Source organism: Nuphar pumila, chromosome 12, assembly GCF_984573655.1.
Source record: "Nuphar pumila chromosome 12, dmNupPumi1.hap1.1, whole genome shotgun sequence".
NCBI lineage: Eukaryota > Viridiplantae > Streptophyta > Magnoliopsida > Nymphaeales > Nymphaeaceae > Nuphar > Nuphar pumila.
This window is the reverse complement of record NC_143260.1, coordinates 11,682,035-11,689,826: the sequence shown is the minus strand read 5'-3', so window position 1 is coordinate 11,689,826 and position 7,792 is coordinate 11,682,035.

Genomic DNA, 7,792 nt, shown 5'->3' with positions numbered 1-7,792 from the left:
ATCCACTCTGGTGAATCAACACAAGAAACAACTTCTGCAAATTTGGAAGGCTCACTTCAACTATTTTTTTATCTATTGACAAAGCATAAACCACCAGTTCTTCAAACCTATATCTCTGAGGTGGCTTGGCCTCTCTCCTGGATCTATCTTTGGACTGTATTGTGGTTCTGTTGTTTCTTCCACTTCAATAACATCCTACTCTTGGCCTTGAATGGGCTCTTCAATATGAATTTTTAAAGGAGCTTGGTTTACACTCTCAAGCTCTACCTTGTTTGTTTGCAATGCTCTCCACCCTACCTTCATCACACAAAGGAGATTTCTTTCTTGGGTAAAACATAACATTTTCATTAAAGGTAACATCTCTTCTTATTATGATTTTAGGTGATTTAGGATAAGGATTCCATAACCTATATCCCTTCACCCCAGAAGCATAACCAAGAAATATGCATTTTTTATCCCTAGACTCTAATTTATCGTCATTAACATGAGCACAAGTAGGGCAACCAAAAACTTTCAAATCATAATAATCAAGAGTGTTACTAGACCATACCTCTTCTGCAGTTTTGAATTCCGATGTTGTAGATGGAGAACCGTTTGCTAAATAGCATGTTATAGACACTGCTTCTGCCCAAAAGTCTTTAAAGAGACCTGCATAGAAGAGCATGCATCATGCTCTCTCTAAAAGAGTTCTGTTCATTTGCTTTGCAACTTCATTTTGCTGTGGTGATCTAGAAAATGTTTTATGTTGTTTTCAATTCCCTCATTCTCGTAGAATTCATCAAACTCAGAAGAACAAAATTCTAGACCATTGTCGGTCTTCAACCTCTTAATTTTTTTTGCCTGTTTGATTTTTAATCAATGCCTTCTACTGCTTGAAGTTTTTAAATACTTCATACTCATGGTTTAGAAAATAAATCCAGTCCTTCCTAGAAAAGTCACCAATGAAGGTAAGCATATAACTGGCACCACCTTTGGAGGGAACACGAGATGGCCCCCAAAGATCAAAATGAATGTAATCTAGAGTCCCCTTAGTTCTATGAGTGGACCTTGAGAAATGACTCTTTTCCATTTTTTGAATACACAATGCACACAAAAAGCTAATTTGCTAGTGCTGTAACCTTAAAGAAGACCTCTTTTGCTTAACATCGTCAATCCCTTGTCACTCATGTGCCCCAATCTCATACGCCACAACTGGGTAAGTTCTAACTCTGATGAACTGGATGAAGCTAACGTTGCAACATCTGTAACTTTACTACCTTCAAGCACATAAAGGTTTCCAACCTTCTTTGCTCTGATCATGATAATGACACCACTATTGACTTTTAACACTTCACCTGAAGCCGTGCACTTGCATTTATTTGAATCAAGAGTGCCCAAAGAAATCAGTTTTTTCTTCAATTCTGGAACATGCCGCACACTTGTTAGAGTCCTCACAATGCCATTATGCATTCTGATTTTTATTGTTCCCTTACCAACTGTTTTGCATGAAGCATTATTGCCCATTAAAACAACTCCACCATTGATTGGATCATATGTGGAGAACCAATCCCTATTAGGACACATATGTAAGAGCAACCTGAATCAAGAACATACTCATCCTTCGATCTTGAATCAATAGTAAAAGATAAAACAATATAAAAGTCCACATAATTCATCTCTACTACACTAGCCTCAACTGGCTTTGAATTTTGCTGATCTTTATTTTCAGCCATCTTTTCTTTGTTTTTTAATTTATAGCAATCAACCTTAATGTACTCTTTCTTCTTGTAATAATTGCAGGTCAAATGACTATGTCTAAAATGTGATCTAGACTTCTGTCCATTACTAGGTTCTTCTTTTTGTCCTTCCCCTCATAAATAAACCTCCAGCTTTACTGTCTTCGCCCTTAGTCAATTGATTCTTAACCAACTCTCTAAACAACAACGAAGATCTCACTTCTTCAACAAAGATAGTATCTCTACCATACAGTAAGGTATCATGCAAATATTTATAAGAGGGAGGTAAGAAGCATAATAACAATAGAGTCAAATCCTCATATTCGAACTTAATATCAATATTAGCCAGATTCATAACTATGAAATTAAATTCATCAAGTTGAAATTTAATATAAGTACCTCCTGACATATGAAACATGAACAACCTTTGTTTCAGATACAACTTACTGGTGTGGGACTTCGTCATGTAAAGTGACTCCAATCTGAGCCACAATTAATGAAGCAACAGTCTTCTTGTTTGCTACTTCTCGCAAAACCTCATCAGACAAACAAAGTTGTATCGCCATAAGGCTTTGTCATCCATCTCCTCCTTTTGATCATTTGTCAATGTAGTCAGATTTTTTCATGACCTAACAATGCCTTTTTCAACCCTTATTAAGGATGACTCACATTTTCACATGCCATAAACTGAAGCTGCTGGTGCTATCAAACTTTTGAATCTTGAACTTAGTCATCATCATGCTTCCCAGAACAAATCGCTTTTCAAATACCAGTTTGTTAGAAAGTCGCATAGTGAAATAAACAAGATTAAGAGAGAGAAAGAGAGAGATTTGAGAATAAAACAAGTACACACATAGAGATATGATTTAGGCGGTTCGGACAAAGGCCTACGTCCACGGGCAGCGAAGAAGAAAAGATTTTCATTATGTCAAAAGAGGGATTACAAAGGTAGATGATAACTCTCTTCTATCAGAATGACCCTAAAGCCGCACAAAACACCCAAACTCTCAAAAAAAGGTTGCATCAACAAGAAAACCCTAACAGAGTATTTATAAGACCTTTTTACAAATGGATCAAATCCGCCCTTGCACCCCCACGAAGTTAGTGGTGGGCTACAACCTCACGCCTAATGGCCCGATCCCTCCTCTACCACCATAAACTTCCAAAATTTTCCTCAATATGGTTTTCTTCAAGTGACATGTGTGGAGGTTATAACATGGAATTCAAGGCACATCTCAACACAATATAACCCATCCTAGCCTGATTTGATCTGCTGGACATATCTCAATCTGGCCGTCAATTTGTACAATTAACCTTGATTGCACTACACTAAACCCCATTCTAGTTTGAATAAATGCGAGTGCAATTTATTGGTTCCATGAAGCAATTTTATGTAGAAAAATTAACAAAGAAATTGTTCTTCCATTATGGCAAGCTTTTTTTGTTTTTTTTGAAGATCCATTATGTCAAGTTTGGAAATAAAAAAAAAAACTAGACATGCATATAGCCATTCGTGCATTGCTTGCGGGTTTGGCACCACTACCTCTTGGGATCTCAATTCATCGTTAAGACAGACAACATAGCCACTAGTAACTTCCAAACATAGTAGATGCTTAGCCCTAAGCATGTTAAATGGCAACAATTTTTGACAGAGTTTGACATGGACTTGAAGTATAAACTCAGAAAGACTAATGTCGTAGATGATGTACTAAGTAGAAAGGCCGAGTTAGCAACCTTGCAAGAGGAGGAAGGTTTGTATGCTTACCCTCAGAGCGACCTCCTCAACTGCATTTGGGAAGGCATTTAGTCTGATCCATCAGCTCAACACCTGGTGACCCTAGTTCAACAAGGGAAAACCATGAGATTCTGGATGCAAGACGGCCTTCTTGTGACTAAGGGCGGCCATATTTTTGTACCACGATGGGGATCATTGCATAGATTGGTGATCAAGTTGTGTCATGATACCAAATACTCTGGGCAACATCGAATACACGCTTTTGTAGAGCAAGCCTACTACTGGCCTTTTATGCGAGATGATATTAAAAGTTACGTTTGTACCTGCCTGATATGCTAGCAAGATAAGCTGAGTAATCAGGAGCCCACTGGACTACTCGAGCCTCTTTCTATTCCAAGCCGTCCATGGCAGAGCATCTCCATGGACTTCATTTTGGGACTATCGAAGGTGAAGGATTGCAATTCAATCTTTGTGGTGGTGGATTGGTTCTTGAAGTATGCAATCTTCATGCTGATGCTGCCACTGGTATAATCAAGCGAGTCGTAGGTTTATTCATGAAGCATGTTATGACCAACTGGGATATCCCATAAAACATTGTCAGTGACCGTGACCCATGCTTTACAGAAAATTTCTGGCAGGAAGTGTTTCGATTGTTGAGGATGAAGTTGCACTTTTCAACATGCTTCCACCGCTAGGCAGATGGCCAAATGAAGAGAACTAACACTCTCCTTAAAGAATATCTGTGACACTTTGTAGGTTCAAATAAGAAAGAATAGGTAGACCTTCTGGACGTTGCTCAGTTCTCCCACAACCTAAAGAAGTGTGAATTAACTAGCCATAGTTCCTTTGAATTGGCAATGAGAAGACAACGCCAGATGCGGTGTACCATTGCGGTGAATTATAAGGGCAAGGCGACACTTGCCTATCGTTCTATTCAAGACTGGCAGTATCAAATAGAGCAGGCCAAAGTGTTCTTGCATAATTAAAGCTGCCAAGAGAATGAAGAAGTGGGCAGATCAGAAGTGTCTCTTTGCGGAGTTAAAAGTTAGAGACCTAGTATTGGTCAAGCTGTACTTGAAGAGAACCATGATCTTTCGAGGTCTACAAATACGAAGGCCCCTTTCCTATCATCAAGCCTGTAGGTAACCTCGCTTACAAGGTTGAAGTTCCTCTACACTTTCAAATACATTCAATCTTCTGCGTCAGTAACCTAAAGTCATTTTATGCTGATGAAAAAGACAACAACCGCAACTAGCCAATGCGAGTGCCAACACCTCTCCCCACAACTGACACAAAAAAAGTAGAGTACATCATGGATCATCTATGCAATCATTAAGGACAAAGCAAAGAGTATCATGTCAAGTGGAAAGTATGGTAAGAAGAAGAAGCCAGTTAGGAGAAAGTGAAGAACGTCCACCAGTTTCCCTCAGCAGTGGACAAGTATGAAGCATGGGCCTTGTCGTCGAGGACGTCGACAGTTTAGGTGGAGGGGAATGTTAGGCCCAAACATTTTTTGAGCAGTTTTTTGCCTTGTACTAAGCGTACCGAAAGCCTTGCATGGCTCACATAGGCATTTTGGCCTTATAATGTTTGTACAACTTTACATACCTGTAATTTGCATTTTCCTTAATGAGATTGTAGTGCATGACACTATTGTATATTTCTTATGTTTAATGAATTGATTGCTATTGATCGATCCTCTCTCCCCCTCTATTCTCTCCTCTCTTTCTGCTTTGTGTGATTGTTGTCTCCTTGTAATTGTGTGTTTGCATGCAATACTGCCTACACACTTGTTGCTTCGAAAGATCCGTTGTGTTTGCTTTTGAAACTCGCTAAAAGGCTTGTTGGGTCAAGGTTCCCCAACGCCGCATGACATCTGAAATTTAGGTTGTAACAACACGATGCGATGGATGCTTAGTGTCATTTATTTCACAATAAAACTTTTAACGATGATAAAAGTCATCGCTAAAGGTCCTATACCTTTAGCAATGACTTTTATCATCGCTAAAAGTTTTATTGTGGAATAAATGACGATGAGCATCTATCGCTGCACGTGATGAACACTCAATGTCATCCCGCTTCTGTTACACTCCTAGTGATTACGCAGTTACCACCCACTCTTTCTCTCTTTCTTACCTTTAGCAGTGACTTATTGTTGCTAAAAATTTTATTGCGGAATAAATGACGTTGAGCGTCTATCACGCCGCGTGATGGACACTCAATGTCATCCCACTCCTGTTGCACTCCTAGTGATTACTAAGTTACCGCCCTCTCTCTCTCTCTCTCTATATATATATATATATATATATATATATATATATATATATATATATATATATATAGGAAAATGGATCCGTGCTAAACTAATTTGGTGCTAAACCGCGTGCTAAATGGGTTTTTTAGGTTTCTCCTGTGCTTTTTATGTGGTTTCAGCCCCCATAAATGTGTTGGGCATGGTTGATTTACTAAGAATCCACACCTGGATCATGTGTTTTCGTTGAAAAAAATGATGTTTGGAGCCTCAAAAATGTACAAAGATTTTGGACCGTTGATTTTTTTGAACTTTATAAAAACCCACCAATGTGTTGAAATCAAACTTTTCAAGAGCTGATCCCTCTAAAACCAAGTACATAGATCACATCTGTACGGTCAGAATTTAAATATAAAATAAAAAAAACCAAAAAACCTATTTAGCATGCGATTTAGCACCAAATTGGTTTAGCTGAGACCCATTACTCTCTCTCTCTCTCTCTCTCTCTCTCTCTCTCTCTCTCTCTCTCTCTCTATATATATATATATATATATATATATATATATATATATATATATATATATATATATATATATATATATATATATATATATGCACACACACTTGTCCAACAGAGTTCAGGTGCAGGTTTGGAAATATAGTGGGTGTTTAACATAATTGATTTTGGACTTAAACTCATATAGGTACCCTTGTTTAAAAGTTAGACCTGAACTTAGACCACCTGGTTCTGGCCATTGAAGGCCCTATCAACAAGCACCAACAGATAGCTGGAACTTTTGGCTTTTTTGCATGAAAGAAAAGTTTCATGACAAATATAATACGAACATAATGAATACACACTGACCGGGGTGCGAACAATATAACTCCAATAAACTAAAATGCATGTGAGTGGACACCAAACTTCACTACTCCAAGATACGAATCTTGACCAGTCGATTGACCCCATACTAGCAATTAGAACTGATGTCTAGCAAGTAGGAAGCAAGGAAAAAAGTGTACCAACATATTATAGAGACGGATAATGGTTAAAATTGCAGCAACTATGAGAATTGATGTTTGAAAACCGTTAAAAGAAAAGCAGGGGACAAGGTGTCCGGTTGTCCACGCAGCAATTCCTCAAAAAAACTCAATGGTGGACATGGGTGATTGCTTGCATGACAGCATTAGTGGAGAAAATCTACTCTATAGTCCAAGACCCCAAAGATTAAACCAAGGTCGCAATCAAGACGAGAATAGACAATGAGAATATGTGTATAATTATACATCATTCATGCAAACTTACACTTCTTTTCAGACACAAAGAACAAAAGTTTTTCCCATTAGCACCAGATTGGCATCTCTTGGGCAAAAAAGAACCACAGATAGAACAATTGCACCATTTTTACACCATTTCATATGGATACGACCCAACTTGAGTTTGACAATATTTTAGAAAAAGAAGACACAATGATGCCGTTAATTTTAAAATTGTAATCAATAAATTTTTTTGGATATTTTTATATAAAAAATTATTTTTAGTGAAATATTATTTATACCTATTTAAAATGACTAAAAATATTAAAATAATGTCTGTATGTGTTACAGCTGCGTCAGCGCATCCTAGTTTGTCCAATTCATGTCACCCTTAATTGAAATAGCACGAACTAGGGTAATTATACAAATCACAAACCCATTTTGAATACTTTAGAAGGCAAATTGGTCTTCAATAAAGACTTCACTCAAGGAAACATCTTAGCTCTCAGCAATTAACTTAGAAAAAGATGACCTCGAAGCAAGGAAGTTTAGATGCTTGTAAACTCTAAATGAAGTTTTTACATTGGTTTTGGCACTCCTCTAGGAGGCAGGTTCTTTCCTTGTGCTTCTTGTCTTTAATTATTAATATTTTCTATTCTTTATTTTTAACGAAAAAACATACAATAAATGTTCAGCTATTAATTTTTTGTGAGATTTTGAATTGTGATTATAGCATTTATCTAATCATGGCAGAAATAAAATAAAAGTAATAAAATTTTAATATATGCAAGAAAAACAAACACTTCTAGTGTTCTGCCTATACAAATATCATATTAC